The following is a 24,119-nucleotide window of genomic DNA, read 5'->3' on the forward strand; positions in this document are numbered from 1 at the left end:
GGCAGAGATCCATCAAAGGTTATAACTGCTGTGGATGTTTCCTTAAGTGTCTTATTCAGAAGATGATGAAGCTTGAGTGCTTCTCCTAATGCAGTCACAATTCAAAGTTACCGGTGTGCTCTTAACTAATAAACTTGCAATCACAGACCAGAATAGAAAGCTCTGTAATCATGTAAAATGGCTTTCTGAAGGGTGAAAATGCATGAGCCTGGGGCTGAGATTCGCTTCCCTTCCCCCTTTTCCTTGTTTCTTAAGGCAGTGAGTAGGAAGCTGGAGATTTTGCATGATGGGGGCTTCGTGGAAGGGAGAGTGAGACAGGAGCATCCTTCCCTTGCTGTAGCGATGACTCTTTCTGCAGCACTCAGCATTCACATGGGATTTGACACTGCTTATCATTGCAAATAGTGATTGTGGGACAGATGGGGAAGAGACCTCTCCGGTGCACTGCAAAAGTTTCCCCGCTCTGGGCTTCATCCAGCAGGTTGCTAGGACTTCCCTGGCGGTGCCAAGTTCCCCCTTCCCTGGAAAGGAGTATGCTCAGCATCCCAAAGTGAGATGCACTGCACTGCGAGGGAGGAGTGGGCTGGGAAATGGGGCTCCCTGTAGTAAGCCTGGTGGCCTCCATCCTTTCATTCATGTTGTCTGAAGGATCTATACTTCACTGGGGGTATGTGAGCTCCAGAGAGAGAGCTGGAAGGGCCTGAGCCCGGACAGAGGCATCCCTTGGGGTAACACCAGAGCTTGGCTTGAGAGCGAGCAAATAGCTCTCCTGATGGGTGGGAAATACTCCAGTGCCTCCAGGTGGCGAAATCCTGAAGGGTCTGCAAGAGGTAGAGAAGGAGGGGGCTTTTTATGCTGCAGAGAATGAGTCGGTGGGACACCTGGGCTTAAAGGTGTGGGCTGAAGTGCCATGCTGAATGGGGCTCGGTAGGGGAGAAAATGCAAAGTGTTAACAGGGCTACGTGCAGAAAAGGCCTGCCCTTGCTGCCAGGAAAGGAACACCTCCTTCCATGTCTTTCTGGGAGGTGCCTGGCTCAGCGAGAGGAGCCGACGTGAGGCACTGCAGGGAGCACATCTTCAGCGCGGCACTGCGAGACGCCAAGCCCTCTCTGTGAAGGCTTCCAGGGCCAGGAGCACGGCGGGGTCACCTCCCTCCTGGCTGCGCACGTGCAGAGGGGGAGGCACTCCCTGGATACTAACGGGATTATCCTGATGTCAATCCGGGTGACCGCGGGGCGAGGGCCAGGACGTTCCCTCGGCTGGAGCCTTGCCTGGCTGAGGTCGGGGTTCCGGGGGCAGGAAGGATAACGTCCCCGGAGACATCTGATGCACTGTGTGAGCAGCGATGGCGGATGGCGGACAGATGGCTTTGGACCTACGTGGCTGAATCAACGCTTCTCTGCCTATAAAACACCGCCCTTAGATGCAGCACATGCCCATACAGGCACAAGGCAGCGAGGGAGGATGGCCAGCAGTGAGAACGTACACACTCGCAACTCCAAAATTGAAAACCTCCAAATTCAGTCAAGAAAAAATCTTAGATCTGTATTTCCCTCCATAAGGTTTGGCCTTAATTGGGACTTCTGGTTTGCTCTGAATTAGTCATAATTTTTTTGTTGTTCATACAGACTGGTTTTGGTTATCCTGCTTCATCTTGAGTATCTTTCATTTCAGGCCGTCTCGTCTAATTAATTGGCACCTATGAGAATATGAGACACAAAAATCCCTCCAAGCCCTTCCAAGAACTTCATATCTAAATTCACAGACGGAGGTTCTGGCTACTAAATATTAATACTCATTAAATAATATTTATCCGTATTCTCTTCCATTCCTCTCCTTCCTTTATGCTGCTTCTTCTTCAGTAACTTGATGAGACCATCCCACTAATGTCACCCAAAACCTTCCTGGGGCTCTCTGCTTTGCAGCTTACCTGGAATAAGTTCTCTGTATTTCAAAGCACCTGATATACTTTAATAGTAGAAATCAAGGTGCCCTCCCAGTTGGTTTCTGGCTGAGCAGAACGCACGGTCTGGAGCATGCATACCCAGAATGGGCGCAGAGGTGGCTCAATCCAAATCACTTGCTCTCCATGGGGACCATGACTGGTCTCCAGGACAGGATGGCCACCTTGCAGGTTCAGTTTATGGCTGATACCTTAAGGGTGTGGAAGACCATATGTGGCTGAGGGTAGTCCCCCTTTCACGTGTGCCCATGCCACTGAGTGGTGGCCATAGAGGTACTGACCTGCACTCAGAAGGCACCAAGAGATGTCTGATAGTGCCAGCACCAGGCCACTGCAGCTGTGGCTTCCCATGGTGCTGGTCTCTCAAGGATATGGATTTTGATGGCACGAGAGTGTTTCCAGGCAATGTGTTGTGTCTTCCTTCCAAGGCAGAGTGAGTTACAACCATCGAGCCTGGAGATCTCTGATCTGTGGGAAACTGCAGTCAGGTCCAAGGATGAGATGATGAGGTGTCAGATTAAGGTCAGGACTAGCTGGGAGGGAGCATATCTTTCCCATCACGGTTGCTGAGATGCTTGGGGGAATTGAAAAGGACACAGAAGCTGTGGGATGATGTGATGGCCTGAGGGCAGAGGTCTTGGACAAGGGGAAGATCTCCAGCAGCTACAGCTCCATCCACACTCTTGTCTCTGCCTCTCTTCCTCTCGCTGTGTTTGGGCTGGGAAAAAAAAATAAGTGCAAGAGGACCCTCTTAGCACCCTGCCAAGTAGAGGGTCTGGGCCAGGATAGAGGCTACGTCACAGCGCCATTCCCATAGCAATGATGTCCTGTGTGGGAAGGTGTTTGGGCCTTGGAGGGGGCTCCTTGGGTCTCCGAGCCAAACAACAGACCCCAACCTTGCCTGGCTGGGACCAGCGGGAAACCTCTCTGCAAGAGCTCTGAGCTGCTTCAGCCCTTATAGCAGTTAAAGAGTAAATAATGAAATTAAATAGGCACAAACAAGCACAGAGATCAGAATTCAAGACTCCCCAGCGCTTCTGGCCTGGGAGTTGCAACAAAACCTTTTCTCAGCTGGCTTTGAAAGGGAAACCCACACAAGCTCCTTTTGCTATTCAGCCCAAACACAGGGCTGCTACTCATTCAAGCCCTCTGAATGTTTTCTTAGCTCCCGGGTTCATCAGACTGTGCCAAAAGCACAAACACTAAGGCCACTGGTTGTAGGTGGGCAGGAAACGACAGCGGTGGAGCAAAGTGTTTTCCAGAGCAGGGTAATCAGGGCATGTCCCAACCCTCTCATCCTTTTTTTTGCTGCCGCAAATGGGGAGAAGTGGTTGAGAGGACATCCTGGAGTCTGCTCAGCTTCCTCCTGTAATTTCTATTAGGGCTTTGGTTCAGTTTGCAAGTTGGAGCCAAGCTGTTCATCCTCGTTCAGTTCCAGCAAGAGCAGGGCCAGCACAGTGTCATCTGAACCATCGGACACGGACTGGGGGCTTATCCAAAATGGCTCTAGAGCCCAACCATTGGTTTGGAAACTACCTACTGCTATATGTGGTGTCTTCATCTGCCCGGGAGCATGGCTTCTTTGGAAGAAGGCATGGGACTGGGATCCTTTCCTTGGGATGCACAGCTTAGCTGTACCTCAGTATCCTTTCAACCTTATTGCTGCCCCACTGAGGCACTCTATATTTCATTAATTGATCCAGTGGAGAAAGTCCTAAAAATTAGGTCCTTTCCCTCCCCGGGAAGCAGCTGATGCCCTGATCCAAACCCTGTTCCAGAGAGATGCTGAGTGCCAGGGAGCTCAGTGCACCCAGGAGACCCTGTGCAATCAGCCCTGCCTTAAGTGGACTCAGCAAACCCACCTCAGGCTGCTTATCTATGCCAGACTGCAACCAACAGGAAAATCGGGTCAGCAAACCATCAGGACGAGGAGGGAGATGTTAGCTGGTGTAGCTCAGATGCAGGACACAGCAGCCCCAAGGGGCTTCAAGGATGGCAAAGCCTCACCAGCCCTGTGCTGATGGGCTCCAAAACCACATGAGGTTTTCAGCTCACCTCCATGCCCTGGGGAGGCTGCACTGCCTGGGTCCCGTGCAGGGACAAAGCTATGGGATGGTGTCCCCTGGATCATCTGGGGCCACAGCAGAAAAAAGAAAGGGATTTTATGCATTGCCTGCATTTTCTTTTCTGCTCAGGAGGAGGAGATTTTGGCCCTTCTCCATGTTTTGTGTCTACCTTCAGGAAGTCCTGGATGCACGTCCAGAAACCCTTCTTGAACGCTTTGATTTGTAGCCCAAAAAATATCAGTTATAGAAACAGCTTGTCCTCATGGCCAGGTCAAGGAGAAAGCATCAGGTTGTAATCTGTGCTTCTCCTCTCACTTGTCCCTGAAGTCTCTGTGCTTTCCCTTCTGTTAGGAAACATAGGTTACAACACTCATTTTACCTTCCTGAAAGCCTGTGATGCTCTGAGGCGTGTTTACATGTAGAAATGCCATCATCCAAAGAAATGGTTCTCCCAGCACTGTGGCTTTTGGTCTGTTCTCTGCCACAAAGCAAGCTCCTCGTAGCCCACAGTCACCGCTTTAGTATCTTCCTGTCTCCATCACCCTGGCTCATCCCAAGGAAATTCCCTCTGAAAATCCCTCCTGCCCTCTGAACAAGTTTCTGTTTGATCTGCTACCTTTGCCAGGTACCACCACCTTACAGCACTGCTTATTATGATTGCTAATTGGTGCCGGTGCTGCTTATATGTGATTTTAAATCCTGTCTTAGCTAACAATGCAGGGGTTCAAATTTCTAGCTTGTGAGCATGGATCATGCTAGGAGGGCTGGCTATGCCAGGAAATTCCTTGCATTTTCTTGGGCAATTTGTGCCTCCTTGCTGGAATGGGCTCTGACACAGCTTTTGTTTGCTGCAGCTGCTGGAGAACAGAGCTATCATCGTTCCCTTCCTTTGTGGATGAAACTTGTTATTTTGGGAGGGAAGCTGGCATTTTCAGAAACCTGCTGAGCTGGCATCGTGGATACCATTACTCTCTTGGCTCAGAGCTAGCACAGCCCAAGCTTCTCATCATCCAGTTATTCTGTGCTCTCTATGGGATGGACACACCTCCAGACTCCCCAAGACATTTGGGCAATGATTCTGTTGCCTAAATACAGGTTTCCAGTGATGTTTTAGATACCCAGCGTCTCCTGCCTGGCACAACCCTCCCTCCGTCTGCTGGTTCGGTGGCCATATCTTCATCCTTGAATAGTCTGTGCCACATCCCCGAGAGGATGTCCTAGGCATCTCAGCAGGTCTCAGGTAACACTAGACATCTATGTTTTCACAACAACATCAAGTCTTTTGCCAGTACAGGCAATAATGTTTAAAGGTAATTAATCTGACCACATGCGGGTGCTTTCTGTAGAGGTGAACAACTCACCAGGGTCCCTTGATTAAATGTCTGTGAACCATAACAGGCCCTTGGACACCTCTGGATAAATTCAGTTGCCTCAGTGTAGGCACTTCAGGCCTTTTGAGAGATGTTGTACCAAGCCCAGGACACCTGCAAGGGCTGGCATGTATGGCACAGGGTGCACAGGAATCCATGCATTTCCAGAGAGGGGGTGGGACACCCCTGGATGTCCCCAGTGGAAATGCATGCCTACATTTAGGTAGCTGAATCCTGCCCCTAGATTCCAGGTAGACACCAAATGCTAGTGGGGTTTTCACCTGTGAACTGAACACCATTCCTGCTCACTCAAAAGGACATTGGCCACTGCAAGCCCTGAGAGAGGAAGAATTTCACAGCACATACTGACACATCAGCAAGATGCTCTTTCCTCCCTATTGTGGTGCAGGTGACAGTTCCATACTGTCATTGCCTTGCAGATGATCTTCCAACTTGTTCACAAGCTGCATCCCTTTGGTAACCTGGGTTGTCCCCAGAGATGCTAATACCTGAAGGCAGTTTTGGCTTACTGTGGTGCAACAGCTGGCAACAGAAGGTACGTCAGGTAATACCCTCTCTATGGAGCGTGTTCACGTACGATATGTTGATGGAATCAGTGGCTGTAAACAACCCACAGCCATGTGTAAGTTGGAAACAGCCCAGAAGAGAGATGATGCTCTCTGGTCCAAAGCATCTTTTCACCCACCGGGAGAGCTTGGTGTTGGTTACACCTCTTAGTTTTGCTGTACCAGAATTAAGATTTGGGACCCAGTCTGGTAGAGGCATGCTCCCACAAAAGTATTTTGGGCAGTGATGGAAGGAAAAAACAAGCAACACCGGGTGCCCTTGCAATGTCTGCGTGCAGAGAGGGTAGCAATAAATGCAGATTTATTTAAAAGCTCTCTATGGCACAAGTGGGGGAGGCTTGTTTCATTCTGGTTCCCTTTGGCAGCCAGAGTAAACTTGGATTATCCCTTTGTCAGGGATAATAAATGTTGCTAAGCAACACGTGATTCCAAATCATCTTCATCAGCTCGGCCTGTGGGAAGGAAAATACAAGAGCAATCTGAACAAGGAGGATCAGCAGAAAACACCTGGTAAGGGGATGGCCAGAAACAGCTCTGGTCATCCTGGGGACAAGCCCATCCCCATGCCCACATTGAGAAGCAAGGGTTGTGGTTGTGCTGGTCCCGAGTACAGCATCGTGGAGAAGGACAGAGTGGCCTCCACGCTGACCAGTCCTGAGTGATACCTTGCCTTGGGCAGTGCCCCACCCTTGCTGGCTTGAGCTCTGGTGTTATCATCTCTGGCCTGGAGCATCCATGAATGTGGCATTGGCCTGGTGAGAGAGGCAGGTAGACAGTCTGCAAAAGCCAGAGACACAACAATGTCAGCACAGAGCTCTCTGATATCCAGAGGGGGTTTCCTGAGGAAGAATAACACAGGAATTGACCTTTCTTGCTTTTCCATTCCTCTTGGATAAGTAAGCCACCTCTCCCCGTTGCCGTACAGTCACTCTGGATGCTCACCACAGTTTGTGCAGCAGGGAGAGCATGGGGGAGTCACACACACATCCCCCAGGACTTCTGTGTGAGCCCAAGTATGTTCCTGCCCTTCCCTGCAATGTCGGTAGCTCTCCAAGCTCCTGACTTAAGTCCTTGAGATGTTGCTTTAGGTCTGTCTCAATGCAACAGGGATGCAACTTGTGCTCATTGACTTCTTCCCATGCAGTTATGGGGGCAGGAGGGAGGATGGCTGAAGCCCCTCCATCCCCATCATCATCACAGGCACATTCCCTGCCACTGAGTCCCTCTCTCCATGCCTTTCCTGCTCGCATATGTTCACTCTTGGGTGAAGTGGTCTCAGCACAGGTGAGGTGCCACGAATTCTTATGCAGGAATTAAGAACACTGGGGAAACAACACAACAGCTCTGAGCTGTGCCACGGATATGACGCCCCCCATACCAGAGGAGCTGGAGCTCGGAAAGGTCCAGAGAAGGGCAGCAAGGGGAGTAGAGGCATGCAGTGGTATTTCTGTGAGGAATAGTCAGGTAGGTACTTCTCAGCTTTGAAAGAAAGTGACTGTGGGAGGACACAAGAGTGGTCTAGCAACTCATGGGTGGTCTGGAGCGTGTGCACAAGGACTAGCTAGTTTCCGGCTCATACAGCTCAAGAACTAAGGCACATCAAATGAATCTGGCAGGATAAACACCTTCAATCTCAGGAAATCCCTGAAATGATTCCTTCACTTTGCTCGCTTTGATTGTGTTTCAGTTACTTGTTAGAGTAAGCGAGACGGTTGAAGGGCAGCACCCACAACATCCACCTGGTGTGGAATTGCACTTCCCAGTGGCAAATGTAGCTCTAATGCTGCCTTCAAGGATGGCTGCAGGGGACTCCATTGCCATTGCATGCACTGCCATACTCGCTCTTCCTCAGGCACGTCCCCCAGTATCAGTTTGGAGTGGGGCTCAGTGAGTCCAGAGTCTCTTCTTGCCCTCTGTGATGGCCCACAGCTGATGAGACTGCTGGTAAGGAAGGAATCAGACCCCATGGGGTTTTGCAACAGGACTGGATCCTGTGTGATACAAGAAATCTGAGTTACTTGTCACCCCTCGGGTTGCTGACTTCCTTTTCGTCTTCTGGTTTGGTTCCAGTTCTCCTTTGCCTGCTTCACAGAAGCAGCATGTGTTTGTTTTTTAGCATCGCCACGGGATATTTTGTTTAAAAACATTTACACTTCTTTTCCTGGTTGATTTGGTACAGCTTTAGTTTTGGTTCCAACCCAGCAGTTCTCAAATTGCCTCCCACTGGGCAACCCTCACGGTGTCCTGGGGACCAACATGCACCATGGAGGGAAGCTTTTAAGTGGACACAGCAACTGTGGGTATGGTTTCATGGGCTGCCCAAGATGCCCTCACAGACCCCAAGGGGAGAAATGTTGATCTCAGAAGTGTAATGTTTATCTGGCCATTATCCTGAGGAAGTGAAGGACATGAGCTTTAATCCCTGAGTAGTTGCGTGTTGTCTTCCACCCCAGCAAACTCTCCCCTGGGTGTCTATGCCCACCTAATTTGACACACAACTGTATAGATATAGATGGGTTGACCTATATGGAGTTCTCCAGGTGAACCGACAAAAATGGTTGAGGATCAGAATATTTCATTTAAGAAAAAACACAACAAAACCTGAAAGAAAGTGCACCCAAACAAAACTTGTATTTTTTCCTTCTACTAATAGCATTTGATCTCTACCTGGTCTCTTTTCGATGCTGGTGCTATATGCTGACCAGGGTAAATGTTCTGCTGGACTGCAAATCAGGAGGAGCTGATGAGATTGTTGTGGGCACCCTAATTTCAATGGTTTCTTCTAACACACAGCTGGTGAGCTCTTGCACCACGAGCCAACAAAATGCTGCTGCAAATAGTTGGCAGGGGGGAGCAAGATTTTCCACAATGGTTTCTTTGTGTGCCTGAGCTAACCTCTTAGCAAGGAGGAGGAGTAAGTAATGGATGTTCATGTCGAAGATGGGGAGTCTCTGTGAGAGGAGTGGTGGCCACTAGAGGGTGGCCATGTCATAGCTGGTGCTGGCCTTGGGGACAGTCCCTTCCTGGGGCAGCTCTCCTGTTGGGAACCTCATCAAGGTAAGCTGACTCAGAAGTACTTTGGCTGAAGTGGCTTTGGGTACGTGACTGCCCAGGTACAACGTTTCTGATCTGAACAAGGTTTTGTACATTCTGATGGATGACGGACAGCGAAGCAGTTTTCACATCATGTGTCAGAGAAGGAACAGAAGTGTTTGGACATCTGGGAAGGAAGAAAAGGAAAGGTGTGAGAGTTGGGTTGCTGTCTTGGCAAGGCCATGAGTAAGGTCACGGCTACTTGACACGAGTCTCTTGATCGTCTCAAGTTAGGGGTGCCAATGCAACGTTTCCATCAGCTCAGAACTGCAACTCCAGTTTTCTAAGCTCCAGTTTTAATCTGCTTGACTTCACTTCCAAGACAATGCAAACACTGCTTTCTGGGTTATTGCTTGAAAGCCACAATACTGTCAGAGAACATGAGCCTCCACCCCTCGTGTTATTGCAGGTAGGGGTGGTAGGACTTGTACTGCTCCCTGTGAATACATCGCATAACCTGAAGGACAGAATTCCTTGGCTGGAAGTGGCCCTAGGCTAAGGCATGGTATGGACTATTGCTGAAAAGGGACAAAATAAATTCTCTCCTTGGCACCTGGCTCTCTGCAGCTCACCAAAGGTCCACCAGGGCATCCCACCAGCCTTGGCCACCTTCCAGCATCCTCTTCCTCTCCTCTGCTCTCCTGCTGCAGGATATCTCTTGATAAAGCTGATTCCCTCATTCATCCTCCCCCTGGTTTTGGCTCTGAACAGGAGGTCTCTGTTCTCTTCCAAGGACACTTTAGCAAAAGAATACATTTCTTCCTTTCCCTTTAGCAGCCCCTTTCCCGCCCCAGACCTGTCCCCGCCATCCTCCTTGCTCTGTCACCTGATGCTCCCTTCTGCTTTGGCTTTCTTTTTGCTTACCCTTCCACTGGCTTCTGGTTCTCCTCCTCACAGCCCAAATACATTTTAATTTTTCCCATCTGAAACAATTCTCCCTCAGCTCTGATTTCCTCTTCAGCTTGATCTAATTGCCACTTCTGTGCACACACTATGCCAAGACCCAGCTCTTGACTTCACTAAAACCTTGGCCCACGTCTGACAAGACCTCATGGATTTTGGGTTGTGCCCAGCATAGCCAATTTGTTCCTCCTGTGCTGTCTTGGTGTCTTTTCTTGAAGCCTGAGGACACCACTGTGTCTGCTGACACACTGGATTTGTCCCCTCCTGCTTACACACATCCCAGGCCCTGACAATCGTGCTGTGTCAAAATCCTGCTCATGCTTTCTGCGCCGTGTCCTTCCTACCACTCTGCACAGCCATGGGTCCCATTCACAGTCCTTAGCCTCTGGTGCCTTCATCACTACGTGGATGCTCTGGCTGATGACTGCTGTTCTGTACCACATGGCTGACCCTTGCTTCTCTGCAGCCCATGGTGTCTGCAGCCTTCTTGCTTAGACATGTGCCTCTGTGCTTTCTCCTGCACTGTCCCCTCAAGTACAGGTGGGGAGAATTTCTTTGAAACATCGTTGTTCTCCCTCAAGTATCTTCTTAAGACACCACAGTGCTGGGATGGCTACAAAATGGAAGGTTCGGGAAGTTGTGGCATTGTCTCTTTCTCTTCTATATACTCAGTTTTTTTTTGGTGTCTACTGATGGTTTCTGAGTATATGTACTTGATCCTTGGGCTTATGGGGTTTTGAATGAACAGGAATTTAAATAAACCTGGAATTATGAGGTATCTCTAATTTAAGCATCTCTTTTGCTGGAGTTGTGATATCAACAGAAATGAGTCTGGTTCCCTGCAGTGTCCCAGACAGGCAAAGCTGTGGGATGCTGCCTAGAAAGGACACGTAGATGCTGGAGAGACAGACGGATGTTTGCATGGCAGGCAGGCTGTTACTGCCAGCCAACACCAGCTGGTCTCAAACAGGATCTGCTTGTGATTTTATAGTTCAGTTTGAGCCTCTTAAAGGCTTAGCCGTGTTCATAGGAAGGGCTTTCTGTGTTTGTACACACCTGAACACATTGAATTCTGTGATCTGATCACCTCTTTAGATGCTTTGATAATAACGAAGATGCAGGCAGAGGGGTGAAATGGTCTCACACCAGCTCTGCAAGTTTGTGATTTCTGTGATCAGGGGCAGAAAATACTTGACAGGTTCTCTTACACTTCCCACCTTCCCAGGCTGTGGATTGGTATCAACATGCTCAGCAGTGCTTCCCAGGGGACTCGTGCCTTGGCTGTTAGAGCTTCCTCGTGCGTCAGTGTTTGAAAAATGAGCCTGGCCCTCTGGGGCTGGTTCCTGTCTCTGCTGGCTTTGCAAATATCAGGCAGGCACCAGTGTTTGCCCAGGGAAGCATCTGTGAGATCCGCTCTGCCCTCTCGGAGCAGTGAAGCCATTGCTTCCTCAGCAGCGTGGGTGTTGGAGATGGCTTGCCCAGCACCTGGGCTAACACAGATAGAAATGGAAGAGGGAGAGGTTCATGGAGGACACCACAGCTCAGAGATCTCCACACTGTCAGGTCAGCCAGCCTCCAGGCTTTCATTCAGGGAAGTCACCCTGGAGAAATTTAAATCTCCTCTGCTATTTTTCTCTCTTCCAGTATCCCTGGAGTCCACTATAAATATATTGGCATCTTTCTCCCCTTTAGAAAGATGCAGCCCTCCAAGACCATGTGAAAACACTGCATGCTGACTCCTATCTCAGTGAAGCAAGAGGAAATGTGTTACTAGAGCTGCTTTGACCTAATGGGCTTCCATGTTGATGTTTGGCAACCCCTTTGTTTTAAGCTTGTATAGCATACACACAGCCTCATGGGAAGGGGTCTCAGCTGCTCGTGGTGTCTTTTAGGGAGCTCCTGAAAAGTGATTCTCTGGCCTTAAATGGCAAGTGAATGCAAAGTAAGGTTGGAAAAGATTCAGGACGCCAAGATGCTCAAAACTCTGCAGTAGCTGCTGTATTACAAAGTCGATGGGGACTCATCAGGCTGGGAGGGAGGCATGAAAAGGGGTAGGACAGAGGACTATAAATCACTGAGTGTCATGGGAAGGGTGGACAGGGAGATTATGTTTGCCATCTCTATCTGTGCAAGAATTACAGGACATCAGATAAAACCAGAAATTGCAAGTCCAAAGCAAAACAAGAGGAGGTGGTTCTTCTCCCAGTGTATAATTAAGCTGTGGAACTCCTTGCAACAGGAAGTTGTGGATGTTGAAAATTGATGGGGGTTCATACAGCAACTAGATAAATTCATGAAAGAAAAATTCACTATGGGTAATTAAACATGAAAACACTATGGCACAGGAAGACACAAATTATTGGAAGCTGACTGGGTGTTTTGGGGAAGTATCTCAAACTATTTGCTGCATTCTGACACCCTTCTTTAGACATCCACTCTTGGCTGTGGCCAAAGACAAGTTGCTGGGGTTAATAGGCTCTGATGGCTATTCTGATGGTCCCACTTTTTTCTACCTGAATACCTGAGGGTAGGTTAAGACCCTCATTACTCTTTAGGTCTCAGGACTCATCAGGATGCTGCAAAAGTTTTAGTGGTATGCTGTGGGAGTTTCTCCTGTCTTTTGGTGGATTTGATTCTAAGATTAACTACTAGCCAGACGCTTTGTGCAGGTAAGTCACCTCCATAGAAACCACACATAAAATGGCTTAGAAACTGTTCGTGCCATCTCTGTGTGTTTAATATTTCATACACACCATGCTTTCCAAACCTTCTAACACCAAGTCAAAGTGCTTGTTTAACTTGCAGATCTGCTGTGGATCCTTTACAGTGGGACTTTCTGGATTCAATAGGAACCATCAGTGCAGAAAGGTCTAACTGCATCTATTAGAGTTTGTCCACCTGCAACAGGGCTGGTTGTGATGAACATTTCACTGTTTTCCTGATCCTAATCCACAAGAGTATTCTCAGCAAGGCTTAGACCAAGCTTTGCTGTTTCTCTATTTGCAGATTTAAGCAAGTACTTATTTTATAGCTGGGGTACATAAGAGAAGCTTTTTTTGCCGCCTTCCCCAGCCTTGTGTGGACCAAAAGCATCTGGCAGATCATGCAGCACCTGTGGGACTTGAAGGCATTTGCCTGCCCTTCTGTCTGCTTAGCCTGAGCACCTCAGTGCCAGTAAATCATAAACATGCACCCTTTTCACAGTGCCCATCCCCAGTTTTATCCATGCCAACTCCCCTCTGTCTATTGACTATATAGTCAGGCAGAAATGCAGTTATGGGAGTTGACCCACCTGAAAAATAGGTAAAGCAAGTGTGGTTGTTTTGAAAGCTGTGCTGGTTGCAACTGAGAGGACAAGGCAGTTGTAGTGTGTGATGATGGGTGTGGAAAGATGAAACAGGCAGCAATACCTTCAGCGCGTTTTTCTGCAAAGACTTGGTGGTGTGAAGCCACAGACTCAATGCACACTGGCATTTGCACAATGCCATTAGCAAGCGTGCTGGTTTTTAAGGCAGATTGTTGTGATCTCTGGTTTCACGTGTCTTGAAATAGGACTTGTGCTTCAGTCAATAAGAACAGGAGCTTGAGGCAGGTTTTTGTTTCCTTGTAAAACTGGCTTCTCAGAGAGGAATACAGGGGAATCATCAGGGATGGTAATTGTCACCCTAATTTAAGGACATGACCAAAGCAAGCTGGGCCATGCACTGTGCTGTGTGCTGTCTGTGGTCCATGCTAGCCCAGTTCAACTAGATGACCTTTAAAGGCTTAGCATGTTCCCTTCAGCTACCAGAAACCGAGGTGAAGAAAGAGGTGTCTGTCCCTGGGAAGCTCCAGGCTGTTGGGTTTCCCCGTGCAGAGCTTCTCGCTTGTTTCCCACAGACCAACAGGGAAGAGGGAAGTCACGATGCTGGCACCCACTGTTTTGACGGCTATGAGTTTCTGCTTTGCTGAAGCTGCAAATTAACATCAGCTTCCCCATCTGGCTTCCCTCTGCAGGGCCGAGGTGGACATTTCATACCAGTGGTAGCCCACCAGGACAAGCCAAGGTGTGCACCTGACTAACAACTCCCTGCTCTGTTCAGAGCCAAAAGTGAGAAGTGTCTATGTCCACAAGGTAAGACATGAGGCTGGTTAGTTGTCCTTGTGACAGCTCTCGAAGATTTGCAGCTGGATGGTCTGAAGGCTGGAGGTAAGGCTACAAAAGGCTGAAATTTGGAGGGCAAAAAGAATTTTTTTCAGTAGTTGGTGTCCACACCCCAGGCAACATCATCCCATCAGGGTCAGTGAGTCTCCGTGCTGCCTCTGAGCATCATCAGGGAAGCCACAACTGAACAGCATCGAAGGTGGTGTTTCTTACATCTAGAGGTCAGCCCCAAGCTGACACACCAGCTTCAGATCAGTGGAGACCTCCTGTCCCTTGGGCTGACAACGAAACACTTCGATTCAGCAGTTACCTTCACGTTTACCTTCCCAAGCTAAAAGGAAACACTTCTACCTAAAACTCTTCAGATGTCTCTTCTGCTGCTCAGATTAGAAATGCCTGCAAGTTCCCAATCCATTAGCCTTTGAGGCAGGGCTAGCGTGGCAGCCTCTCGCTGCAAATGAGGCGTCAATTAGCCTGTTATGAGCTAAAGGACATTATTAGGATTCAGAGGCATGAAGTTCATAGGCCAGATATTAAGCTGTCTAGTAACAGATGGAGATTTTGAATAGCTGCAGACTGCAACAAACGGTGCTGCATATTATATATTTTAAAGCTGAGATACCAGGAGCCTTTGTAGAAGGAGAGATGACACAGTGTGCAGAGCTGTGGGTTTCTATGTGTCTGAGTGGAAGTTTCACCACGTAGTATAACAGACTGGAGGTTTTTCTGCTTTATCAGGAGCTGGACACTATGAAAAGAGGGCTTGGGAGTACAGTCCAGCACTCTGATCATAACTTGGCTTCTCTGCTCTTTAGCGTGTAGAACGTGTCCTGCCAAGCTGCACTTGAGGCTGGTTTAATGCATTCTTTTATAACAAGTTAAACCATCTCTTGAGTTCGCTCCAGTTTAGATGCGCTGCTTGGTCAGTGCTCAGGAAGGACACCTTGGGCTGAAGGTTTGAAAAAAAATCCACTTCATTTGCTGGGGCCACATTTTCTGATTAGGTGTCAAAATAAGTAGCCAGATTGACAAGAGAGGTATGTGTAGGGTGAGAAGGACTCTGATATGCTCTGAAAATGGGGTCCAAAGGCTGACCTGGTTTGCAGTTCTCACCTTTGTTACACAGTGTGCTCAAATCTGTGCTCTGTATGGTGCCTAAGTGAGATCTGACCCTTTGGACGATGTAGACATCTGTGTGTGGTTACGCGTGTGTGCACGTGGACGTCTGTTGCAAAAATGATGAGTCCTCACAAATTCAGCTGAAGTGAGGCGGAGCTGAAGGACAGTCATGCCTCTCAAGATGGTCCTTCCTTCTTGCTTTCTTCCAAAAAAACAGAGAAGGATTTGTTTTTGCATCTTAGCCAGAAGCCAGACGGCACTACCCCAAGTCCTGCCAGGCTTTGCCAGGGCAGATGGTACTATTTGGCCTCCTGCAGTCACTTCCATTTTCATCAGCAGCTTTATAAACATCTTTGGGCAAAGGGACACAATCTTGCTTCATTTTATGATACTTGCCAGGAAAAGCCTCCTGGAAGACAGTCCTACATTATGGGACTGCTCTCTTGTCCATGGTGGGCTCTGCTGCAGGAAAGGGATGAGTCTGTCAGGCTGCATGTTCTGCTCCTTCTGCTGACCGAGAAGGTCTTTGGGAGTGTTCAGCCTCCCCAGCTACTGATCTAACTAGCCAAAGTCAGCCCAAACATGGGGCTTTCCCTCTTGACCTTTCCAGCTTTTCCCCAAATGTTTGGGCTTATACCACCCTGATACAAAGCTTAGCGACTCCTACTACAGTAGGGAGCAGAAAGTCTTCAGAAATTAACAAAATGCACAAAAACTGTGGTAGAAATGGTACTTTGTGGTAGATACTTTTACATAGTTATGTGCAAAGACTTCCATTGGGATTAATTTCCCTTTTAGCCATACGAAAGTCAAGTACAGAATCTAAATGTTACCAGGCTCAGAGAATGGGCTGAGGCTTTACCCCCATGCTTGGGACCATGCTGAGCCACTTTACTGCTCCAGCTGTGGTCTACATGGGGCAGGTATTCGTCGCAGTGTCCAAGCTGAGCGTTTCACCTGCAGCTGCCTGCTTGCTTTGGTCTGAGTATGTCCGTAAAGAGGTGGAGGGGGAGGAAGAAGGCTTTTCCCTTTCAACCCGCTCACCCCTGCGATCGCTGCCGCTGCTGCTGAACCCAAACAGCAGCCAAAGGTCTCAGTCTCAGTCTTCACATGTCGCAGAAGAGGAAGTGCTGTACATGCTGAAACTGTCTCCTTGACAAAAAAAGCAAGAAAACACAGCAGTTGGTAGTCAAATAGCCTGACCTTGAGTAACATGGGCTTGCCATCTTTAAGAGAAAGGTAAATACCGTGTTTGGGGATAGGAAGGCAATTGCAGGAGGGAACGGTCTAGCTTGCAGAAGAAGTGAGGGGTGGATGCCCAGCTGCCTAGAAGAACAGGTGTATCTCCACCCCACATGGTGACAGGACAAGTAATGGCATGGAGGTGCCCTGCAGAGCCTATATGCCCCATGTGTGCATCGGCAGGACCTCTGGGACAGCCAAGCTGCGGGTTCATCTCCCAGCGGTAGATTTAGCCACTGAGGCTGTCCTGGAGGCAGGAAAGCAGTCCCTGGAGTGAGACCAGCAACCCAATGAGCACAGTGACAAGTGTGAACTGCAGCTTATAATGGGCACTGACAGAATAACCTGATCATGGGAAGTGCTGTCTTGGCCCATGTTTGTCAGCACTGGGCTCATGCTGGCACTGAGAAACCTGTGGCTGGGGGTTGCATGCACCCTGTGACTTCATTCCATACGCATTGCTGCCTCATTAGGGCATCATGGCTTCAAGCATTCAGGTTTTAGACTGGCTCTGGTCAGCCTATGGGATCTCCTCCAGCACTGTGCCAGCATGTCTTGCACCATCTGCCATGCCCATATGCCCACAGTTTTGCCCAAGGACGCTCAGCACATAACCTAGACAACACTCTCGTGGGCTGCAACACAACCCTCAGAAGGGCTTTGAACTGAAAAAAAAAAGAAAAAAAATTAATTTTGTGCACAAAAGGACATGGGGATCCAAAAGAGACTTGCAGCAAGCCCAGTTCAGCATGGTCATGGTTAATCTATTCCAGGCAAATAGTATAGACCAGAGCCCAAAGCATTTAGCCTGGAGACCAGAAACTGCTTCCGGGAAAGGATGACTTTGGCAGTATGGAGGTAGTCCAAGTTAATTAGATCATTTGTAGCTTGCTCAAGGGGCATGAAAGATCTGTTTGACCTTTTGTAATGAAAAAGTCCACAGCCTCATTTTACAGAGTAAAATGGGAAGGTCTAAGCCCCTGAGAGAGTAATTACGCTCAACAAATGTGACTGACCGTATGGACAGTTGACCTGTAAGGTCCTTGTTCGCAAAGAGAGATTGAATCAGGGTAATTGGCTGTCCTGTCCTGACTTTGTTTGGGACTTTCTGTGTGTTGTCTTGCAATAGGAGCAATGGGAGCAGTGACAGCGGGGAGGGCATTTGCCAGGAGAATGGGGAGGGGCCCCAACTCCCTCTCCAGGGAGCAGCCACAGCCAGCCTGGTTTGGGTGGTGGTTTTTTTCTGGTTTAGAGATGGATATAGACAGTATATGTGGATGCAAACGTACAGCTGGCTATGAGTCTCCTGGGTCAAAATACCAAAACACCAAAGCTTGGATAAAATGTCCTGTGGGTCTTGGTGGACTGCAAGTTGGACATTAGCCAGAGTGCACTCTTGCCATGATAATCCACAAATAACACTGTAATGGCAACGAGTGCAGGTTGAGGGAAGTGATTATTTCATTCTGTTCAACAGTTGTGAGACACATCCAGCTACTGTGTCCTGTTCTGGTCTTCCTGGTGAAAGACAGACATTGATGTACTGGAGCAAGCCCAGTGGAGGCTATTGAGATGGCCGGGGGCTGGTGTGCATGAAATACAAGGAGAGGCTGAGAGAGCAGGGTTTGTTCAGCCAGAAGAAGGGTAGAATGAGATGGTACCTTATTGCTGTTTAGAGCTACCTCATGGGACGGTGTAGAGACTTGTCTTGGAGGTGGACAGTGGAAGGGTAACATGCAGTGGGCACAAGCTGTGGCATGGGAAATAGCAGTTGCATACACGGATGAAATTCTTTCCCATGAGGATAGTCAAATGCAGAGCCAGGGCACCAAGAGGTGGGGTAATCTCCACCCTTGGAGATATTCAAAACTCAGTTGGAGAAGGCCCTGAGCAACCTGAGCTAACCAGCCCTGCTTTGAGCAGGAGGTTGGATCACAGACCTCCAGAGGTACCTTCCAACCTTCTTGATTCTAAGACATGTGAATATATGTGTATATGGAAGGTATGTGTAGATACATACCTCAGAAGTGATTAGTATGTGATGTGAGATGCCTCCTGGAGTTATCTGTAACCCCATCACTACGCAGTGTTCCCCAATCCATTAGCAAATGTGGAGTATGATGGAGTGAGTAACCAGCAGTGGTCACAGCTTCTGGGATGGCATACCAAAGCGAACAGTGAATTTCACCTCTTATCCCGCTGCTCCTTTAATGCTTCCTTACAGTTTTTCATTGTTTGTTTGTTCTGACTAACCTAAAATCTGAAATGTTTTTGTGTCTCTCCTGGTCCCCTTTAATTGGGTCACCAGCCTATTCAAGCATGAGTTCTTCTCTGGCGCTGTAGCTAAGTGATTTGGAGCGGGGTGGGAGGGCATGTAACTGCCATCCCTCTTGGCAATTCTGTCCTCTCTTGCAGGAAACCAAGCCTGGCTTTTCTGGACTCATGGTCCACTCCTTTGTCTCATATCCATCTACTTCATCTTCTCTCCTGAGGGTAGGTACCAACTCTATCCTATGGTAAAAGCTATGAGCCTGCTCTGGCTGCAGGGCATGCAACTCTCACAGATGGATCCTCTGCATATTAATCTACAAGCTCAAAAACCTCCTCCCATTGGCACCAAATGCTCTTCCAAGTCCATGGAACTCCACTGCCACTCTCCACATCAGGGCAGAGACTTCTGGTTCTTTGGTGCAGGGAGCTGGGACCTTTCCTCCCTTGGGAACCTTTGGTTTCTGGAGTCCGCTAGTGTTATCAGGCATAACTGAGGTGTCTTTCCATAATTGTTCTGCTGGTTTTTTTATATGCCTGGCTCAGCTGCCTTGTGGTGTTGGCAGTTATAATGCTGCAGGGCAGTGCTATTGAACACATTCCCCAGTGTAAAGGAAATGATAAGCATAAGAAAAATGGCAAGATGAGATTGCAGGCTTCTCAGGAATGTCACTAATATTACATGACTGATAATTTCATTAAAATCTTTGAACTATGAGAATAACCTGTTTTTTCTGTCTTAGTCACTGTATTTGCCAATACCTGCAACAAATGAGGCAATAAAAATATTTCCATTCTGCACATCAGGGTTATCAAGACCAATAAATGATGCAGGAGTTCTGCAGGAGAGAAAGACTCTGTGCATGGACGACCTCGAATGTCTTACTTCCCGGGCTTCACATAGCTGGTGATTGTGTGTCATTGTCCCCACATCTGTGCTTCATCTGTACGCATTACATTGTTGACCAGAATTGCTAATCCTTGGCCCTGAGATCAGGAAAAAGTGGACTTCTATGATGACAGAAATGCAGCTTGGTGGGACCATACATCTCATAGAAAGGCATGGCTAGCAGATGAGTTTGAAGGGTTCTGGGCTGTCAGAGCATGAGTCTGGTCAGCACAAGAAATTTCTTGGAATGTTAAATTTCATTTATGTCCTCACTGGCTCCAAAAAATATGTTTTTTCCCTTTCAAATAGAAATCTCGTAACATTTTTGCCTGAGACCATGCCAAATCTGAGCGCATCCAGACTCAAACATGGACCCTAGGACCCAGCACTGAGGACTGGAGCTGGTGTGACTCTTGCCAGTTCTGAAGCTACTATTTCAAGCTGTCAAGAACCGTGCTGGTTTCAGACAATGGCTGCAGGGATTTCTAGGCATAAAAAAAAGAGCAAGAACCTCAAGCAATCCAAACAGATTTAGGTCTGCTTAGGTTAGTTGGATGGATGGCTCCTTGGGCTGGCTGCCTGACTGATGGGGCAGTGAAGCTCCCCACAGGACAGTCCAACAGCCTGGAGATAAGTTGGGATTGCACCTGTAATGAGCTGCCGCATGGCCATGAACTGCCTGTCTTATCCCAATATTTGACTAGGAGCTATAAGAGAGATTTTTTTAGAAGCCTTGAGCTCATCAATTCATCAGCCTGAGATCCTGATTGCAAATCTACAAGCCTGGCTCCCTGGCAATAAAGACAAGTTGGTTTGTAAGGAGTTCCTCACACCATCACATGAACTGGCAGGCAGGTTCCTGATTGAAATTTGTCTTGTCCAATGGGAACATCTTTCTGCCTGTGCTCCATCAGAGGTTCACCAAATGCAATGGGTTTTTTTTCTGTGAAATGTTCAGTGTTCCACAAATCTGCATATTCTGATGGGAAAAAATGTTTTGTCTGGAAAATTCCCAAGCAGCTTGACTGGGTCTGCATGGGGTGAAGCAGGCCTGGGAACAGGGTGGTGTCATGCCGTCCATCCCATCTCTTGGGTGTAACCTCATCCCAGACCTGAATAACCTGTCAGTCTTGGCTAAAGGATCTGGCTTTCTGCCCCAGCTCATGGGTTCCTTGTCTCTACTGAGCTTGTTTCCACGGATGTCTGCCATGGAGATAACTTTATCTTGGTCTCCTAAGGAAACATAACTTCCGTGAGCACACTTTGCACACGTAGGGAAGAGAGGCCACGCATCATGTGCAACCTTCTCTACTTCTTCAAACTTCTCTTGAAGTGCTTGACTGACTTCCACCAGATTTCATGGCAGAAGAGTCATAGATATAAAGCTTCTAAAGTTTGCAGGCAACTTATACCAGTGTGGGACAAGGCATAAATCCACATGGAGTCACTGGGCATTATCAGCTCTGTTGCACATCGAACTACTCGTTCCTGCTCCCCTTCTCTTTCTGTCCCTGCAGGGTGAGTCTGAAGGGGCTAGGGAAGGTCCACAGTCTTTATGATGGCTGGAAGAAGGAATCTGCAGGGTTGTCTCTCTTGCCTCCTGTGTGTGGTCTGTAGTAGCTCTCCCTGACTGAGAATCAGACATGGTTCCTTCTCTTTCCCCTCTGGATGTTGCTCAGTGGAGCAGAGAATAGACCTGGTGATAACTGCCAATGAAGCTGCCCTCCAGATCCTGCACTGGCCTCCAAAATGCCCTGAGATTCTGCTGCTTTACAAAAGAATTTTTCATGCTAATGAAGCACTCCTGGCTTAGCTAGCCAGGAGACTACACTGTGGAAACAGCAGACGTTGCTGCTTGAAAATTCATGCGCTGCTTGAGGGATTGCAGGGAGGCCCCAGGAGCAACCAGCTCACGCATTTGAAAGTTGTAAGTCAGTCCTTCAAACTCCACCAAGCTGGAGGCTGAAAAATCTGAGGGATTCTGGTGTGTAAGTGACATCATAAACCCTGGGTTTCCTCTCTAATTAAGCAACTGCAAGGATGGGCTTTAGGAAGGATGATGAAGATCAGGGCACTCCTTTTGACAAGGTGCAAGCTGGCAATGTCCCTTGTCCTAGAAACATCTCAGGTGGATAAAAGGCGTCAACACAGAAGCGACGTGTTTTCTGACATCTGATAAAAACCTTTGAATTCTGACATCCAGGCTCTGCCCTGGTTGTAAAATGGCCAAAGTTACCACCAAAACTAAGAGTTATGTGTTGTCCATACCTGAACAGGAGGTCTGGAACAAGCCCCGGGACTCACCTCCCACAGGGATGCCAAAGTCATTTGAGGACAGGGTCCATACAGTGGCTCCACTCTGCTGGGAGTATGTGGGCTGAATGGTGCCTCTGCTCCCAGCTGTATCCCTGGAGTCCTGCAGGGAAGAGGGATTTTGTAACAGTAACAAGGCCCTGTGCAGACAGCCAGGGGTGTCTTTGGAGAGCATCCTGGTGCTGCCGAGCCAGCTCTGCACCTGCTCCTTCTTGCTGCTGGAGGTAGCAGACTCCAGCCCAGCAGGACTTTGGCTTTCATTTGCTTGTTTTGCTTTGTGGCTCCATGTTCGATGCTGTGCTAGGCAGATTGTACTGCCCTCTGACCCTGCTTTGCTGGAGACATGACACATCTGCTCCTCACACTCCTGGTTTTGAATAGGACTCCCCTCCCCAACCACTGAAATATGCAGCTGCCTGACAGCGCCAAAGAAGCTTGCACAACCTCCTGCATGACAGCCGTGGACTTGGGGAAAGGTGATGATGTCAAGTGTGGTTGCTGCAGCAACCCAATGTTGGGGTGCGTGCACCCCTTGCCAGAAGGCAGTTGTGGTGCAGACCTGACACAGAACCACAGCTGGAGCCCTCGGACAAGCTGGGTGAGATAGATCCCAATGGTGCTGGGGCTGTTTGGAGGCAGACGTGGCTGTGCCTGCTATTCAGGGTGACTCCCTCTGGTGCACTGCTGTGGACACAGGGGAGGTTTTCCAGAGAAGAGCTGAGTGTGCCGGGTAGTAACTGGATCTCTGCAACGGCCCAGCCTTGTCCTGGAGAACAAAACATGGGGATCAGCACAATTTTAAACCAGACGAAGCAGGGGGAGGTTTTTAGGAAAAGAGCCACAAAGTACTTTGAGGGGGACAATGGGAATCCATGAAGGACAGGATGATGAAAGGCCTGATCCTGCTGACACATGCCACCTCTGGGAGTGGCCACCAGCTAACCCAGATGTCAGTGGCATTTGACCATCAAGCATTCAGTTTCTTGCCTAGTTGGTTTGACTGGACAGGGAGACCCAGTGGCGGAGGGAAAGCAACAGGTTATTCTTGCATCCTTGACCCATGTCTAAAGCAGAATGGAGACTTCTATCTAATTAGAAGAGCTTTAATTAAAAAAAGTTGAAGGAGAAGCAGGATTGCCCAGCAGTGTCACTGAGCTGGTTAGTGGGGTGGCAGAGCACTCGCCACAGGATGGATCCTAGGCTCTGAACAGGTATGGGCTGCTGGCTTATCTCTGCCTTGGTTCTAATGGAGAGGATCCCAGCGGAGGGCAGAGAAAGACTGTGGAGCAGCAGAGACTGGCACTCTCTCCTCCTGGCACGTTTAAACTTCCAGGCATAGAGTGGGGAAGCCAGCACACAGTGATCGATCGCATGATTAGACCATCCTCCGCAATCTCCCTGATGGATCCCTCAGCAACTTACCTGCAGAGAGGTAGCGCATGGTAGTGCTGTGGCTGGCAGAGCTTACAAGGACCGGTTGGCATGGGTTTGGTTCTTCTAAACCCTGCTAGCTGGGACCTGTGGGGACCTAGTTGCAGGGCTCAGTTGGTCCTACAGGACTAAGCCCGGCTCAACCTTGGCTCTGTGTTGGCTCAGGTTAGTGGTAAGAGGGTGATCACTGCCCTTCCTCGTCAGGGTAGGGGTCTGGGGAGCCCAAAGGACTAACCTTTCTGCTTCAGGACCCCATCTTTCACTCCTTTCTTCTGGGGAAAGCCCCCTGCTCTCTCCCCACATGCCAGACACAGGAGGTTGCCTTGATCACTAGACCCAAAGCAGGAGGCAAGCAGTTGTGCTGTGGCTCCATTACTAGCAAGGATCTATGCTCACGGGATCCCTTCTGGGTCACAGATCCCCTTTTTGTCACATGGCTGGACATGCTGGGGTGCCTCTGATGTGTTCCAACATGGATATCTCACCTACCTCACCGTGTGACCCAGCATGCAGTGCCCAGATGCCCATGCTATAAAAAAATGACCATTGCTTAGGCTGCGCTGACCTTACATGGAGATCACCGCAGCCTCATTTCTCACCTTCACCCTTACCTGTGGTCAGGCAGATCTCTCCCCTCCACTGCAGAAGGCCCTTCTGAGAGCTTCCTAACCTGGCAGAACACTATCCTACTGTCCAGGGGCAAAGAGGACAGGGGGAAATAAAGAATCCCC

At 48.8% G+C, this 24,119-nt stretch overlaps 1 protein-coding gene across 1 annotated transcript in view; it reads right to left on the reverse strand.

The window, feature by feature from the left end:
- RNF24 (ring finger protein 24) overlaps positions 1 to 20,343 on the reverse strand; it is a 101,684-nt gene extending 81,341 nt beyond the window's left edge. Inside the window, exon 1 of the mRNA XM_080396872.1 lies at positions 1 to 20,343. This exon is cut by the window's left edge and continues 47,821 nt beyond it. The gene's annotated coding sequence lies outside the window, so the exon portion shown is untranslated.
- Between the last annotated feature and the right edge of the window lie 3,776 nt (positions 20,344 to 24,119).

Source organism: Falco punctatus (genome assembly GCF_963210335.1).
Source record: "Falco punctatus genome assembly, chromosome: 1".
NCBI lineage: Eukaryota > Metazoa > Chordata > Aves > Falconiformes > Falconidae > Falco > Falco punctatus.